Source organism: Vombatus ursinus, unplaced genomic scaffold, assembly GCF_900497805.2.
Source record: "Vombatus ursinus unplaced genomic scaffold, bare-nosed wombat genome assembly UNPS02014779.1, whole genome shotgun sequence".
Lineage (NCBI taxonomy): Eukaryota > Metazoa > Chordata > Mammalia > Diprotodontia > Vombatidae > Vombatus > Vombatus ursinus.
In genome coordinates, this window is record NW_020954557.1 from 11424777 (window position 1) to 11443726 (window position 18950).

The 18950-nt window shown below is 34.7% G+C and overlaps 1 pseudogene; it reads right to left on the minus strand.

Moving 5' to 3' along the window:
* Window positions 1–6040: 6040 nt before the first annotated feature.
* LOC114045817 lies at window positions 6041–12191 on the minus strand (annotated as a pseudogene).
* Window positions 12192–18950: the final 6759 nt, after the last annotated feature.

Sequence of the window (18950 nt, forward strand, 5' to 3'; positions counted from 1 at the left end):
TGGATTCAGTCAAATTGCCACACTTGAGGAGCTAGAGGGCCACATGTGGTCTTGAAGCCACAGTTTCTCCATCCTTGCTACATCCTTTGACCCAGCCATACCACTACTATATCTATTTCCAAAGATGATTAGGGAAAAAGGAAAAGAATCTACGTGTTTTAAAATGTTCATAGCTCTTTTTGTGGTAACAAAGAACTGGAAATTGCAGGGATGTCCATCAATTGGGGAATGGCCGAACAAGTCATGGTTTATGATTATGATGGAATACCACTGTATTATAAGAAAATAATAAGATCAATGATATTAGAAAAACATGGAAATATTTGCACAAAATAATGAAGAGCAAAATGAGCAGAATTAAGAGAACATTATATATAGTAACAGCAATATTGATTTAAAACTGACTTTGAGCAAATAAGCCATTTTGACTATTATAAATACCCAAATTAACTATAAAGGACATACAAAGAAAGACACTCTCTGAATCCAGAAGATATATATATATATATATATATATACACACATATATATATATATATATAATGATTTTACATAGACACATACACACATACACTCATACACACACACACACATCCCTATCTGTGTCTAATGGTAGTCATCTCTAGGGCAGAGGGAGGGAGAAATTTACATGATAACTTTATTATACATTTAAAAGGAATAAGAAGTTGTATATAATAGTTGTATATAATAGGTTCGCAGCTTTATGTGCAATCATCTTTTCTTATTACAAGATGTTATGGAAACACTTGTTTTATTCCATAAATTTAAAAAATAAATAAATAAGAATAGTAGTGATCAAAATCAGTGTTTTTCCCATTTTCTATTTTAAAAAATTACAAGTTTCTATAACATGTTTGATTTGGAATCAACTTTATCATTTGTTAAAGTTTCTCATCTTTATTCTTTCTTTTGTTTTTTTTTTTCGCTCTGACTTTTGCTCCAAACAGTTGATCTGACAAAAAAAATGGCTGATTCTAAGATGATCACTAAATCTGTAACTAGCTATTACTAATCAGTCTGAATATTAATATAGTTATTTTCTTGTTATTTAGTGATCACCATGATTATCATATTCTGATTTTTAATGGAAATATTTTAGAAGCATAGGCTGACAGTTTCTTACTAATTTATAAATCTTTAGTTTCCTTTAATTTTGATGCTAAACTGTGGTTTTTATCATCTTTTCCTGTATTCACTTTTACATTGTAGTCATTCAGCATCAATGCATATGCTGACTTCATTTTCAGAACCTTGTCAAGTTTTTCATAGAATTTCATTACTTCATAAACCTTTCAAAATATTAGTTCATAAATTTCAATCATCTTTATGGTAGTAAGCATAAGTAGTATCCCAAAAGGTGCAATGATAAGATACCATGACACTATGATGCATATGATGTAGCCAAATGAATCAATCTTCTTCCACCTTTTTTTTCCCTTCTCAAGAGGAGAATGTTCAAGTGACCCTTCTTTTTAGTTATTATAACTTTGTTTCCTAGTTTCTTATGTAGTAAAAAATGTCTATATGGATACAGTTAATTTCCTCCAAGTGTCTACTCATTGGATATGGAATAATCATTACACACAAAAGTTAATAATTAATTTTTGTAGGTTGTCCTTAACTTCCACCTCTCTCTCACACAGTAAACACTTAACAAACCCATTCTTTTCCTTCATTTCTAGCTTCGGACCCTCCCAGATCATCAAACCTTTTTTGGTTTTACTTGACTCTATGACCAGGATGGACTACACAAGATGCCCTTACTCTATAATAGACAGCTCTTCTCAGCAATTTTATGATCCAAGACAATTCTGAAGACTCATGTTGGAAAATGCTATCCATATCTAAATAAAGAACTATGGAGTCTGAATGCAGATTGAAGAATACTATTTTCAGTTTTTTGGTTTTTGTTTTGTTTTTGTTTTTTTCTTTCTTGTGGTTTTCCCCTTTTGTTCTGATTCTTCCTTCACAACATAACTATTGTGGAAATTTGTTTAACATGACTGCACATGTACAACCTGTATCAGATTGCTTGCTGTCTTGGGGAGGGGAGGAGGAGGGAGGGAAGGGATAAAAATTTAAAATTAAAAATCTTATAAAAATGAATGTCAAAAACTATCTTTATGTGTAATTGGAGAAAAATAAAATACTATTAAGTGGGAAAAATAGAAAAAAAGAAAAAAATTAGATGCACTTACTAATACTCTAGAACTCTTTTTGCCCTTTGATTTTTATTATTCTCAGTGTACCTGATTTCCTATTTTGGATAAGTTCTGTGATGTACTCTTCATGAATCTGCTCCTTGGCTACTGACTGATGCTGGAAAATGTCACAAAACTTTCATTATTGGGTGCATTTCTGTATATACGTTACACAAATTGAACAGAGTCCTTACTACTGATAAAATATCTTTTTATTCATCTTTTTGGCTTACTAATAGATTCCACACAATGGATGTTTTCAATTTTTGTTTTTGTTTTATTTTCCTTAGGCCTTCGATTCTATTCTGCCCCACTCATTTTCAACCTCTAACTTTACTGACCATACTGGAACAGATTAAATATGTTGTTGTTGTTCAGTCATTTCAGTTGTATCTGACTTTTCATGACCTCATTTGGGATTTTCTTGACAAAGATACTGGAGTGCTTTGCCATTTCCTTCTCCAGTCCATTTTACAGATGAGAAAACTGAGACAAATGGGGTATCACATCTAGTGAGATCTGAGGCCAATTTGAACTCATGAAGATTGGTCTTCCTAGTTCCAAGTCCAGTGTTCTATCCTCTGTGCCATCTGCATGCCCTGATTCAATATAGTTATCCTCAAATTCTCTCATAACCTATGAGTTATCTTTCTCATTCTCAATATCCATTTAGTTTTCATCTTGTTAATTCTTTCCACTCACACAGTTACCATAACTCACCAGGGCTACTTTGTTAGCCTTCAAATTGCACTCCTTGTTTCTAGTCTCCCCCTTCTCTAATCTGTTCTCCACACAACAGCCAAATTTAGTATTACTAAGACCCCTCTTATCACATCAGCCCAATTCTTGAAAATTTTTAGAGACTAATGTGATAAAATACTGATTCTATAGGATGACAGTAAAGATATTCCACAATCTAACTCCCATCTATATTTCCAGGGATTTTTAATTCATTTTTCCACCCTTCATGATCTCTGGATTTTACCTAGACTATCTATTTCTTGTCCCCATGCATCCATAAGAGCCTTTCCTTATGTTTGAAATGTATTCCCTCCTCCCTCTGTCACTCAGAATCTTCCTCATCCTTTGGGGCTGAACTGAGGTAGCACATTTTCCTCAAAGTCTTCATTGATCGTCCTCGTTGACAGTGTCTTCTCATCAGTTTTCCTTGCATTTTTCCTATTTGTGTACATGTTGCATCTTCTCCCTCTTTTGATGAACTCTAAGTTACTTGAAAGTGGATATTAATTAAATATTCTATATACCTAACACATTACAGTATCTTGCATATAGTAGATACTTTATAAATCTTTCTTGAATTGAATCCATTGTCATAGTTCTATCCTGTTCTATTTGCACTGTGATCTCAAGATCTATTTGATCTCTTGCTCTTCACAGAAATGAAGAACTCATTTGTTTTGTGTAATGTTTGTCACTAGTTTCAGTTTATACTGAGCACTTCTAACAGGATTGTTATTCTTTTGTGTTTATCTTCTATTGTCCATCCTTGCTTGTCTCAGAGGTTCTTGATGTGGGGTCCATGGATCCTTAAGGAGTCTGTGAATTTGGATGTGAAAAATTGCATGTTTGTTTTCACTAACCTCCTATTAAAATCTAGCACTTCCTTCAATTACAATTTTTTAAATTATTCTGGTATGATGTATATAGGTTTCATTAGATTGTAAAATGAGTCCATGACATTAAAAAAAACCCTTTGTGTCTTTTATAAATGCCTTTTCAAAAACACTCTTTGGTCTGAGTTCTCTGAGAATACCCATTGGTCTTTTTAGACATCTCCCTTTTTATCTACCTCATTAAAATTGTCATTAGAATTTCATCCTTGAGAACTTCCCATCTTTATTTAACTGATGTCTTCTAGAATTTTAGCCCCTAAGTTCCCAACTATCCTTTCCCTGAACTTTGAGGGGTGTGTCATATTATACCTGATTTCTTCTTCTCCATTATTAATTCAAATATGGATGATCCTTTCCTTGCAGGGTTCACATAATTTCCATTTCATCATCACATCTTCCTCCTTGATCAGTACCAGGTCTTGAAGAGCAGTTCCACCTTTTGGAAAAAAAATAAAACATATTACATCTGTTAAAAAAAAATAAGACACTATGCTCTTGGCAGTAAGAGGGAGGGAGAAAGGGTAAAAGAAATAGAGGGAGAGAGAGACCAAGAAACACAGAGACAGAGACATAACTCCAGCTAAATATTATCTATTATCAAATGAGTTAACATATATAAAACACCTTGCAAACCTTAAAGCATTATATAAATGTTAGTATTAAACTAGTAAATAATAATTGGAATGCTTTAGATATAGTTTACCTAGATTTTATCAAAGCTTTTGATAAAATACCTCATACTATTCTTGTGGGAAATATATATAATCAAAACATATTGGTTAGATGATGATTCCATCAATTGATTCAACTGGTAATGTGACTAGACACAAAATATAATTATTATGGTTCTAAGTCAATGTGGCTGGTCTCCAGTGATGTATTACAGTTATCTCTGTTTGGATCTATGCCATTTAAAATTTTTATTCAACAACTTTTATAAAGACATAGATGGTATGCCCACCAAATTTCCATATGACACAGAGTGAGAAGGCTAGCTAACAGAAACAATTTGAATTTTAGGATCTGAAAGGATCTCAATAGTCTAAAGCATTGGGCTGAATCTAATAAGATGAAATTCAAAGAGGAAAATGTGAAGTTTTACACTTGGGTGCAAAATTTCTTTTTCACAAATATAAGATGGAAGATTAATGGTTAGAATATAGTTGTCCTGTTGAAAAGACTGGAGAATTTTAGTGAACCATAAACTCAGCATAAGTTAGTTAGCAATGTGGTAGTCAAATAAGCTAATATACTCTTGGGCTCCTTTAAGATGGCACTAGCTTCCACGAATAGGAAGGTGATAGTCCACTGTACTCAACTCTCTAATCTGGGCACTGCAGTTTAAGGACATTGACAAATTGGAAAGCTTACAGAGGAAAGAAACCAGGATGGTGAAGATACTTGAATCCATGACATGACTGGTAAAAGGACGTAGTTAGACTAGAGCAAAAAGAATTCAAGAGATACATGACAGCTGTCTTCAAGTAATTTAAGAGCTGTCATGTGGAAGAGAAATCAGACTTTTTATACAAAGGGTTGTGCCAGGAGGAACAGGTAGAGGTTGCAAAAAAACAAATTTAGTTTTAATGGCATATCAAAACAAGACAACTTCCCTAATAATTAGAGCTGCCCAAAAGTGGAGTGAGGAGTGGAGTGGGAACCCTCTTGGAGGTTTTCAAGTACAGGTTTAACAACAGCTTTGGGGATATGTTATAGTATGCATTCCTTTTGTGCATGAGTTGACTAGATGTCAGCATAGTTCCTTTCTATCTCTCAAATTGACTAATACTGGTAGTGAAGGTGATGATGAAGATGATGATGATGATGATGATGATGATGATAATGATGGTGACAATGATGTCCTGGTAGTTGAAATTCCTGTCACAACTATACCATGTTTCCGTATCAGGTATGTGATCTCTTTCTTGAGCTTTTCATCTATTCCACCCTTCTTTCTAGATGGTCACACAATAATATCTCTTTTGTCTTTTCCTTTATTGATTTCCCCCACAAATTCTACCGTGCTTCTGCTTTATGGGTATGCATGTATGAATAGTCAAAACAATGCAATTTCTTACATACATATGCAAGAACACTGCAACTTCTCTAAAGAAAGTGCAAGAGGAAAGAAAGGAAGTTGAGAAGTGTCCAAATGAGTAATCTTCCAGGAATCAGAGTGCTGCACTAATATTTTCATCTTTTGACTTCAACCTCATCAGCCTCCATTTTCTTTCTTTTCTCAATAATTGCACTTATCTTTTCCCACTGTCAATTAGGCTCTGCCTTGTCATTTGTTTCTTTGAAGGGTCTGGTTTTCTGACCTTCTGACATCTTGTTGCCATACTGGAATACAGCTTTAGGCAAAGTCTCTTTGTTGTTCATATATTGGTATACTCTTCCTGGGTATCAAAATCCCATGGACCCAATGGTCCCTTCTTGTTACCCTGGTTCATTTTGCTATAATCCACTATCTCATTGATGTCCACAGCTATGCTATCCATTGTGGCTGGATAACACTCTGCATAACTGTTGGACATGCCAAAGAAATCTCACAGCCTCCTCTTTTGGTTTCTTCAGCGATTTGCTACCCTCTCAACAAGCAGAACCAGAAAACTTTTCATTGATGGACTTTATCAACTCCTTGGCAGATCCAGAACCTTTGCCAATGTCACTGGGCTAGTCATCCTCTTTAGGCTTATCAAAATAGCTGTCTCTTCTTCTCTTCATTTCCTCTTCCCACTCTTTTTCTTGATCCCACTCCTGGTCCTATTCACTTTCTCTCTACTATTCTCAGTCTTGGTCCTGATTTCCCTCCCATTCATGATATCACTCCCATTCTTTTTTTTCCCTTGGAACCTTAGTTGTTGATAGTACATAATCAATAATTTCTTCAAAAATGTTTATATCAGTCTGTTTATTCTGATCCAGTTTTCTTTTGAACTTTTTCTTCAGCTTCTTTTTCTGGGTGCAAGTAGGAAAGGGTCTGTGTCAGCTTGCTGAAGACAGTATCATTTGTGATCAGTATAGTCTGAGCCTCCATAGTAGGACAACCAGCTTTGCTCCAGATAAGTGTAGTGGGGAAATCTATATGTGCATACTTATCATCCAGATCTACCACAATATTTTCTTATTATGTTCAAGGCACACACATTCTCACACACACAGCACACACAGTCTTTTTATTGTTACTAGGATATATATATATATATATATATATATACACACACACACACACACATATATACACACACACACACACACACATATATATATACACACACACACACACACGTATACATATATACACATGCCCACATACATATACATACATATATACATATATATGTATATATACTATATTATATATATACTATATATATATATTTATACATCCATCTATCTATGATACACATACATATCCCAACAAACTGGGAATTATGGAGAGAAGAAAGCAACAAAAATTTAATTCAATAATGACTACCAATGTAATAAAATGAATGCTTCCATTTCCATTTTACCAGGTGAGCTCCTAAATCTATATCTCATTGACATACTGTTATAACACATGATACAAGGTTTAAAAAAGTCACTTTTATCAAAGATCAACTTTTAATAATATATTTAAATCACTTCACATGTTTTCAATTTTCCCTATCCATTTACAATTGTCATATTTTAAGTAGCCTTCAACTCTTCACATTTGTATACCACAACATCTCTAAGAATGACATCTTAATATGTTGCTATGGAAACAAATTTGACATCAAAATATATTTATTACTAGGTCACTCATTGTGCATCTGGGAGAGAGTCTGAAAGAAAAAAGATCAATATATTAAACTATCCTTGAGATACTGAATGGTGAGTCACATTTCTTTAGAGGCATAGAAATAAAAGATATCATTGTGAATAAGTACACTCAGGCTAGGGGCAAGCTTTTGAAATACACACAGACAAGCACAAATACAACATTCTCAAATACTCATAAGCATATGCAAGATAGGCATTAAATAAGCATGAAAGTTATTTTCTACCTTTAATTTCTTTTTCTTACATAGAAACATCAGCACAATACATTTTACAATAAATATTTTTTGCAATTATAAAATCCAGCTCTGGACAAGATCCCATGAGACATACCACCTTCATTTAAGCTCACACACAATCTCTGACTTGCGGTATGAGAGTCTGGACACAAGGGCTAAGAGGGAAAGAAGACAATAGCTAATACCTTACACAAATTCCTATACTTTGAGGGGAAGGTGCTCCATTAAAAATCTGATTACATCACAAATTTGGTTTGGTTGAGTTTTTATACTACAATGTTGCTTTGGATATAGGGAAGTGTGAACAAAGGATGCTTTTTTTAAAAAAAATATAATTTAAATTGATCATTCAGAAACAGGCAGCTTTTTGATTTCTAAAAATAAAAATGATTTTTTTTTTGCAAACGTACCATGTCTGAGATCTGTTTAAAATAACACATAGCCTCAGTACTAATAATATAGGGAGCAAACAGGAGAAAGAAGAAAACAAGCTAAAAAAACTTCCCCTTACAAATGCAGTACAGTTGCCGAGTTAGGTAGGGTTACACAGCCTGACAGTATCAGAGGTAAGATATGAACCTAGAAGTTTTTGACTTTGAGGTCAGTTATTAACTATTACCTACTCTTTCCCTCAAAAGAGCATCTACATACCTCCATGTCTTCTAATCCCTCTGATTTGGTTCCTTGTTTTGCTCTGGGTTTCTCTGGGTATTTCTCTCACTCTTTAGGTGAAACCAAATAAAATCCTAGCAGATTTTTCTCTAAGAAGAATAGATTGGGGAGGGGGAGAGAAGTGAAGATTGAGTGCTAAGCCTAGGTCTCAATTGTACAGCTGTGTAGTAAGGCTGTCACCTGAACATTCAGAACCTTCTACCTTCAATGTAGGGCAACTTTTGAGATACAACAGAGCTGAAGGATAGCAAAGTGATGGAAATATTCAGCAAGATTTGAAGATACTATTACATTTTCTAAGATTCATAGAAATAATTTAATTCATCCTTTGCAACCTACTTCCCAGTTATTTTACAGGTAAGAATCTGGGGGACAGTATATATAAGCAAATTGCCCCAAATTCATATAAAAAGTTATTGAAATAGCTGGGATGTGCTACATTGCTATGTACTTAAAAATGTATCTTTGTCATAGGATATGGCTTAGAAATGTTTGCAATACATAACTGTATAAAAGTATATTATTGATAAAAGTATTTATTTAGATATAATTAAATTATTAATATATTATGTAAGTAATTTTGATTAGAGGTTTGTTGGTAAGGAAGGACAGTGGATTAGGAAAGCAATTTTGACACTTAGAGGGAACTCAAATAAAAGGTTATTTTATCATTTTTCTTTTATATTCCAATTTTTAATAAACCTTTTCTTTGATTAATTTTTGTATAAACATCACCACTTACAGAAAGAATTGGGACAGTATCAAAAACATGGAGATATGATACAAATTTTAAGATTCCAAGGGACAAGAAACCCAGATGGGGGTTGAGCCATTATTGGATAAATACTAAAAGGGCACAAAGAACAAACCCAGACCACTATGAGCTCAGAGATGAGATCATGAATCGTGATTTACAACTACAATTATACTCTTTATTTATCTTTGATCCTGGACCAGAGATGGAGGTGAAAAGAAAATTATCCTTTTTATCTAGAAGGCAGACTACTAATGTGGAAGGAACGGTAGGTAAACACAGAGTCATAAAGATTTGGATACAAATGACCCAGCATCTGATACTAGCTGAGTGACAATGGAAAATGTACAATTCTCTGAACCTTGATTTCCTTATCTGTAAAATGAGGATGATAATGTGTATAGTAGTTACCTCACAGGAATGTGGTAAGGAGCAAATGAGATAACATATGTGAACATACAGGTAGTTCATAAACATATCAGTTATGAGGATTGCCTCCTCTCTTTCCCATTCATTTTTCTTAATACTGATTCCTACTGGAGATAAAAAGTGAACAGTTGGAAAAATGCAAAGGTTGGGAAAAAAGGGTGGGAAAAACCTAATAGTGAAAGAGAAAGAGGGAGAAAAAGAAGTATATCAAAACAGAACTGGAGCTATTCTCTAGCATTTATGTCCTGTTTTGTCCCCAAATTTTATACGATTTGGAACTTGTAGGTGTTATTGAAGAAAAATGCTCCATCAATATTACACTTACTCCAAGTCACTTTTGCTCATGTTCTGCCTATGTACCTAGGTAGCTCTCTAAATCTGTACCATTTGCAAATGCCAATTGCAAAAGGCAGTCTAAAATTCTTGCATTAGCAAATAGGACTTATTTCAGGATATTAACAAAAATACAAAGTGTAATGCTATTTATATTTTTTAGTATTCACAACAATATTTAAAATATATTATACTATGTGGAGATTATATATTGAAGCAGTTGTCCACAATTCTTTTAATATCATTAGGTTTTTTTTAATGGTTGTTTATATCCTTAATTTTCCACATACTGTACAAATCTCATTTTTATAAGGTTAATTACAATTAGTCAGACTAGGAGACCAGCATAGTTACTGTTGCAGAATTTTAACTGAATTATGATGAGCACTTCATATTATGTCTTTGAAATAACAGACAATTGAGTATATCTTCCATTGTCAGATTTGAAGCTTCAAGCTTGCAAGTAATAAATTAAGAAATAATTAGATTATAAGGTACCACACTCCAATTTTATCCAGCAGCTACAGCATGACTCAATTGTTTTGGTTGATTATTTACCATGTTGTACCAAAAAACTCCAACCAAGCCAAACCAATACAAAAAACAGTTGTTAAATAGACTGGTGTTTTTATTCATTTGTTTTTGTTACTGTTTTGCTAATTCATTAAATCTAAGAGAAGGTTGTGAACTCTATTTGATAGCTATGTTTTGATGCTGATTTTTTTAAGAATTCTCATTAAAAACAAATTTAATGCTATGCACATGTATATGTATATGTGTGTATTGTATATAATGTATACATATATGAAAAAATTGCTTCCCAGAAGTGATATTAATTTTAAGTGACTCATACTCACATTGCATAATTTTTGTATACATTTACTTCTCCACTTAAGGCAATAGTTTGTTGATGCACAGTTTTGGGTAATGGATTTTTCTCTGCAACCCAGTTGAATGTTCTTCATTCAGGAAGAATCTATTGAATTTTTTCTATGTTAAACAGCCCAAATCTCCCTTTGAAGGAGAGCTTTTCTTTTTGCAAAATTGCTGCAAGTTGTAAGTATAGAGAATGAAAATACAAAATAACATAGATAAAATATTAAGATGGTAATTGTATTTACTCCCCTCCATATAATTTAATATTAAAAATGTGATCCAAGGGATACCAGACAGCTCTAACTATCAATCTACCATCCACAGCAAAAAACCTCACAACTTCCAATTCTGTGACTGTTTTTGTGACCTGGTACAAATGCCTCCACTGGGAACTCTAATCACAATGTTGTTTAAAAAAAAAAACAACTCTAGTTTTGTTGGCATCTAGAGCTAACTTACAACACACCAGTTTTACTGGTATTGATGAGTCCTTTGCTCTTTGATAGCACTCATTCTCAACCCTCTATTCTCCTTTCCCTCCTACTCCCTCAACAGTATCGATTTCCATTCATCTACAGCCCATGAAGCCAAATCACACTGGTTGAAATCTGGTTGCAAAAAAACCTGACACATTATCTCAACATTCCCATCATCATCTTAGCATTGGAAGTCCTTCAAAGTGCATATCCAACCCACCTTTCCATACTTACATCATGTTCTTCCCTTCTTTAAATAATAGTTAATTTGAAATATTCTTTCTTTCACAAACACATCCCAGATTTTCTTCATTTCCATTATTTTGTTCTCCTTGTCCCCTAATTTGTGTGAGGATGGCATAATGCATAGGGAACTGAACTTTTGATCAGGAAAATCATGCCTAGCTTCCTAACACTTACAAGCAGCGTGACCGTGGGATAGTCACTGAATCTCTCGGCCTTTGTTTCCTCATCTATAAAATGAAGGGGCTGGACTCAAGGATTTCTAAGGTCCCTTCCAGAGCTAAATATCTATGATCCTACTGAATGTTCTCTCTGCAACTTCTGGCTATCTGAAGGCTGGTCATCTCCATGATCCCATCTGGGATACTTCTGACAAAAAAATAGCACCATATCTCATGGCACTAGAAGGAACCTTAAAGATTGTTGAGTTCATGCTCTTCCTCCCCACCAATTCCATTTTATAGATGAAGAAAAAGATGCCAAGAGAGATCAAGTGACTTACCCATGGTCACACAATGAGCAAGGGAACTATTGGCATATGGAACTAGGTTCTATGTGTACAAATTCAGTGCCTTTGTTATTATATCACAGCTGCTTTCATGATATTTACCTTTATCCATCAACTATAATGAATTAAAAAGGGATGACAGAAGAGAAAAACAAACTACTTATGATAAAAAATCTATAAATGTACAATTAGGTTTAGATAGTTGATATGGTCATTAAGAAAAATCATAATGAAATTTTCTTATCTTTATATTGATTACCTTTTATGTTAAAGACTCACATTATTGTATATGTGTGTGTGTGTGTGTGTGTGTGTGTGTGTGTGTGTGTGGCAATTGGGGGTAAGTGACTTGACCATAGTCACACAGCTAGTGAGTGTTAAGTGTCTGAGGCCACTTTTGAACTCAGGTCCTCCTGACTCCAGGGCTGCTGCTCTATCCACTGTGCCACCTAGCTGCCCCCTATATTATTGTTTCTGGCAATTATTGAACTAGTTCTCATATTCCTATTAAAATTCATCTTTCCTGAATTTTTGTTACTTCTTTAATTATACCAAATTATTACATATTCCTCTAAAGTTGTTGCAATATAAATCCATCTTCGGTATTATTATTGTAGTAGGCACAAGAGTTTCCTGGTGAAATGAGCTGATGGGAGTTAGTCTAGTGCTTCCTTCTGGTTTTATTGGTCAATAAAATAATTGTAAGTAAGAAGCCAATAGTGGAAGTGCTAGTGGTTTCTAGACAAGCCCCCATAATGAGAAACTGTGAATCCTTGGACTATTGTGGCACTGCATTGATAGATGGTGGGGGTAGCTGTGAACTACAACACACCCAGGGAGCTTTCCAGCAGAGCTGAGCTTATTCTGGAGGGATGCAGATAAACAGTGACAGTTACATACCCAAGAGCAGAGTTCTTAATCTTCCCTGTGTCATGGACTCCTTTGCTAATCTGTTGAAAGCTATGGACCCCTTCTCAAAATAACATTTTTAAAGGAATAAAAGAAAATACTCAGAATGACAAAGGAAACCAGTGATATTGAAATACATTTATCAAAACATCAGGGAAAAAACCTCTCATCATTTACATTTCAGCAAGAAAGGAAGGGAGCTGAAAATGGTCTAACTTCAGCATTTGGGGATAACCTTGCATAAAGCAGGGTATGTCACTGGTTGGTGCCATGAGTGTGGTAGCTAATTGGTCATGGAGATGAGTTCTTTTTATGTTCTTAATTTTTTAGGCAACTAGATGACATAGTAAATGGAGCACACTTTCAGGAGTCAGGAAGATATGAGTTCAAATCTGACCTCAGACCCTTTTTAGCTATATGACCTTGGACAAGTCATTTAACCTCTGTTTGCCTCTATTACTTCACCTGTAAAATGAGGATTATAATAGCACCTGCCTCTCAGGTGCTATTGTGAGGGTGAGATAATATTTACAAAGCACTAAGGAATATGTTTGACGCAGTGCAAGTGCTTGATAAATGCTTATTCCCTCACCACCACCACCTTCACCTAGAGATTATGAGAACCATACCTTGTTTTAATTCAGTAGTAGCAGAGAAATAATGTGATGGGGACTACCTAAAGGTCAGTTTCAGGATATCCTTACCTCTCTACATAATATTTGTCACTTAACCTCAATATCCAGAGACAGCTCTCTAAGACTCTAAGTTGCCCAGAAGGTGCTGATCTACATTGGTAAAGGAACTTCTTTCATCTGGGAACTCCTTATATAACAAGTCTAGTGTCTATGCATTATTATTATAATTATCATATTATTAAAATAACTGTAATTATATTACTCACTCTGCCCCTACCAAGGGAAACCTTGGAAACATCTGAATTTGCTTTATAGTTTTCTCCTCAATATTGAACCCAACTCACAAGAGCTCAGAACTCTGACTCTGGGCCACAAGTTACATTGTTTACCCAATAGCTTAGTATAATTTCTTTTAAGAGACTGGATAGTATAATGGAAAGCATGCTAGATTTAGAATCAGGAGACATAGATTGGAATCACAACTAGCTGTATCATTATAGGCAAATTTATTAACCACTTATAGCCTCAGTTTCCTCATCTATAAAATAAGGATAATAACACCCATGCTACTCACATCACAGGGCTGGTGTGAGGAGGACACTAGAAATGTTAAAAATGTTCTATAATTGTAAGTAGCTATTACTACTACTGCTGATTCTTTTAAGATCTATCCAAGTCTCCATTGTCCATTTCATGAATAGGCTTTATGCTTTATCTATATTTGATAAAAATATAAAAGATCTATCTTTCCTCAAAATGATACTGGCACTTATTTGTATTTTTTCTTCTCTTGTAAAATATGGAACTCTTCAAAGTATTAGATGAAAGAAATGTGCACAATTGAACACTCTAAGAGAATGAGATTACATTTTTGCTATTGTACATAGTATAATGGCTTTCCACCAGCAACACTAGAGTATTTTAAAAACATTAAATTATTAACTAGGATAAGGCATTAAGTCCCCCATGAGGCAGGAATGGAGTTTGATAAGTATAGTTAAGAAAATATATGCCATATTTCTTTTTGTTGGATTGGTGAATTAATTAAATATTCTATTCCCTCAATCTCATCTTTTATTGTCTCCATTTACTAACTGGTAGTCTCAATGAAGATTTTATTCTTTTTTTTTAAATAAGTTTTCACAATGGGAAATTTGCTTCAAAGATATAGCAAGAACAAGTACACAAATGTTAAATATGCCAAGTCCATAAATATTCTCCCCTAAACTACACTGGTATCTGGGGAAATAAGGCCCAATACGTATCTCAGTTCCTACATAGCAATGGTCACAGTAAGATTACATCCAGATGCTCCCTGATTCCTAGATAAGTCTAAGTTTCAGCAATCACTGGGCTGGGGTCCCAAAGCTCAGTCCGTAAGGTTAATCCTATTCCTCAAGACTTCAATGTTGCCCTGGCCCTGGAAGGCATCTTCTGGGATGCTGGAATGGTAAAGCATAATACTGACCTTTTGAACTCACAAGTGTCAGTCCCTTCATCTAAAGTGGAAAAGGACAAAGGCAGAGGCCAAGGGTCAAGGCCTGTTTATCTGGGCCACATGGATTATGTGGGGAGAAGTCCCCAACACCTCTCTTCTTTTCTTACCTTACAGCCTGATCTCTCACTAAACTTGTGAGTGAAGGCATTGCTGAATGAAGTAAAGGGAGAGAATGTTGATTTTCTTAATTACAATACTCATTGACAAAAACAAAAACAAAATGCACCATCTCTATTTTCATTTCTTCTTTCTCCATTCCAAAAAAAATTTGATGCCTGAGTATTAACTCTATACATTATAGACCCTAAAGTTTCTCCTGAAATATATGTACCATTAGATGGGCATATTACAATGTTGGCTTCACATGTTCCAAGGTATTATCACACCTCTAAGTAACTTTTTTGGCATTGGAATTTCTTTTGTATACATAGAGGGCTTGGAAGGAGAATGGAAAAACATCATTATAGCAATTTGGCAATATGTAATAAGTATGATATTTCTTCTACTTGATTTTTTCCTTCAAGTACTGGGGGCCTCACTTCTGGGGGAGAGGATTTTGCCCACCTCCTGTTTCCTACTCTAGTTATAGTGGCCACTTTAAAAGTAGTTAGACTAGCTGCCAGGCTTGGGTAAAGCAGTTCAAGACAGCTGAGATGGGGTCATAGGCACTGCCAACCCCATCCTGGACTTTGCCATACTAAGGGTTTTCAATGGGAGTCATACTTTGGCACAGAGTTGCTAATTAGAGGTCTTGTGGCTAAACACATGGGAATTGGGGAGTTAGGTGGGGAGAAGGAGGGCTAGAGATATTTTATCATTCTATCCTCTATAAGTTTATGAATTACTGTCCACTCTCTCTTCTATAAGTGGAGAATCAGACTAGCTTAGGTTATTTGATTATTTCTAATATTCAGGGATGAATATAGGATTATGTTAATGAAAGTTCTTTGAAAAGTGAAAAGTCTTACTATACAAATATGACATAATTATATTACCATGCTTATTTTTTAAAGTATGAATATTCTATTTTTTAAAAAAAGGCATGTGTGTTACATGGCTAACAGCAAGAAGTAGATTCTCTTTTTTTTTCTATTCTAGGACTGCCCCCTAAAACCTAGAAAAAATAATTCAACTGCCACTTCTTTTGCACTCTATGTTGACATTAGAACAACTGAAACTCACCTCTCTATGGTACATCAGCTAATATTCTAATTTATATTCTGGAAGGAAATGTTAAAGCATTCTCCCTCAATTTAATTTTTGACAGTGAATATTTATACTAAATTTAAATTAAGTGTAAAAGAGCAGATTGATAAGAACACCAAAAACCTTGTAGATCAACCAATAACACCAGCTGTCCAAATTATTCTACAGCATTGCAAAGGTTCCACTAAACTGCATATTTATTGCTGGATATATTCCATCCATATGACGTACAAATTTGAGATTATACTTTTAAACATAATAAGATGGAGTTCTGCCATGCCTACTGGGTGATAAGTAAATGCATACACTACCAATTTGGTTAAAATCTTAGGCCATGGTTTTTAGGGACTTTGAAAAAAATTAATTACCTATAATTACTAGAAATCACCACGTAGTCCTTACATAATTCTTTAACCTTAAAGGTGCCTAAGAACCCCTTCCCTGCCACATACACAAAGATTCTCAGTTCTATGGGAAGAGTAACGATAATATCTGTTTAACTGTACGCATTTGTAAGATCCAGATTAGTCAAAAGGCTAGTTAGAATATTCATACTTAAAAAAAACAATGGCAGAAATAATACTTGATTAGAAATCATTGAGGTAGTTATCAATATGTTTTCACAGTTTTGCCTTCTTTGCTTATATGACACCCAGGTGTTTTGGTCACGAAATACCAGAATCATTTTATTAATATAGCACTTATTGCAAAGACGCTGTTCTTGGCATATATTACAGAAAGAACCTTTCTCATTCAACTTAATTGGAAATAAGGCTAATCTGATCTAATGGAAATATCATATTTGAAAAGAAACCCTGTTTTGTTATTTTAAAATACATACAACTCAAAGTGGGCTGAAAAAGTGTTGCATAGCAAAGCTCTTTTTAAAGACATAGATCAGAGTTATATGCATCTAACACTATTTTTATTGTGTAGGCGACTGTTTGTCCTGAGTCTTGGAGAATCAAGGAAAGCACTTTATTTTAACAGTTTAAACATTTTTTTATTTGTATTACCTCTTGATTTTATTTAATTCAATAGGCATTCAGTACCTACTATGTGCAAGACTCTGCTAGGTATTGATATAATAAAGAAGGAAATAAAGAACACTCCTTGGCATCTATGCTTATATTCCACAAAGGTGATATTATAGGGGGAGGTGAGGGGGGAAAGAGGTTTGCTAAGCAAGGATAAAGATTTTAGCTGAGCTTTTTTTCTGAATAATTATATTTCCAAATGAGAGGAGACTAAGTTAATGAGGTTTTACTGTATTTATCATCAAATAGCTATTGGTAAAGGAGCTAGATTTCTTAGTCTGACAGCCATATGTCAACCTTTGATGAGACACTTGCTGTTTGTCCCCAGTGCATGGTAGCCTGATGCCAATCTCCCTTTGTCCAGCATTGCTGGGGAGTGAGCTTGCTTTTATCCTTGTATTTCTTCCACTTTCCAGTCCAAGATTTTGTCTACTCCTAGAGCTTCTCAAGTTCAATGTAACTCCTTGGTTATGTATCTCTGGTTGAGTAATTTGGGCATTCTTAGTCAAATCTGTTAAACCTTGGTTTTGTTTTGACTGTCTCTCTCCAGTCAATGTATGTTACTGGTAAAGTTTATAGGTTGCAGGTTTTTTTTCTAACTGTCCCTTCCAAATGGCTACCTGTCTTTGCTTTGTAATATCGCCTTTTTCCTGCTTGTTTGTTTACTTTCCCTGCATAGGTAACAACATTTTCGGGCAAGTCATAATAACGACTTTGCTCTTTATGGCCTATTATGTCACTTCATCTAGCAAAAAGGGAATACAGACTTGTGCTCCCCATCACCAGTGGCCAAGATGATACTGTCCCTTTGTAGTCACAGTTGTTCTTTTGTCTTTCCTCAGTTATTTCAGCTGCTGACAAGATATAATTTGGAGATTTTTTCAAGTTAGTAAACCAGTATTTTTATTTCTGTTCTTGGTAGCTTGTGACCTTATTCACTAGAATAAGTTGCCAGGCTAGGATGATTCTCTCCTTATTGTCCTTTGATTGAGTTGACTATTCCCTAGGTTTCTCACCCTCTGTACTCAGATAAATACACATTTAATGGAGCAGTAGACAGTGTTTGGCACGTATTATGAATATTGCTGTTCCCGTTCATGTCATTTTTATTGTTATAGACTTTTGACTTATAATAATAATCACAAAATGAACAGAAGCCAGAGCTGTGACTAGAAGGTGTGTGTCTGTGCATGTGTGTGTCTGTGTGTGTGTCTGTGTGTCTGTGTGTTTGTGTCGCTGTACACAGCTGTTGTCAAGTCTGGGGTGTGATGCTTAGAGTTTGCTCCTTTCCCCAAAATGGGATGATGAAGTTTTTGTCAAAGGCACCAAGTGTCCACAAAAGCATCTTTGCTCCTTTTGTGCAGAGCAGTTTTCTACTTGCTGAAAGGAAAGAGGAAGACAGCCGGTGAAGCTACTTTGGAAATTCAGCAAACTAAACCCCAATTGCCTGTTTTAGTCAGCAAGGACATTGC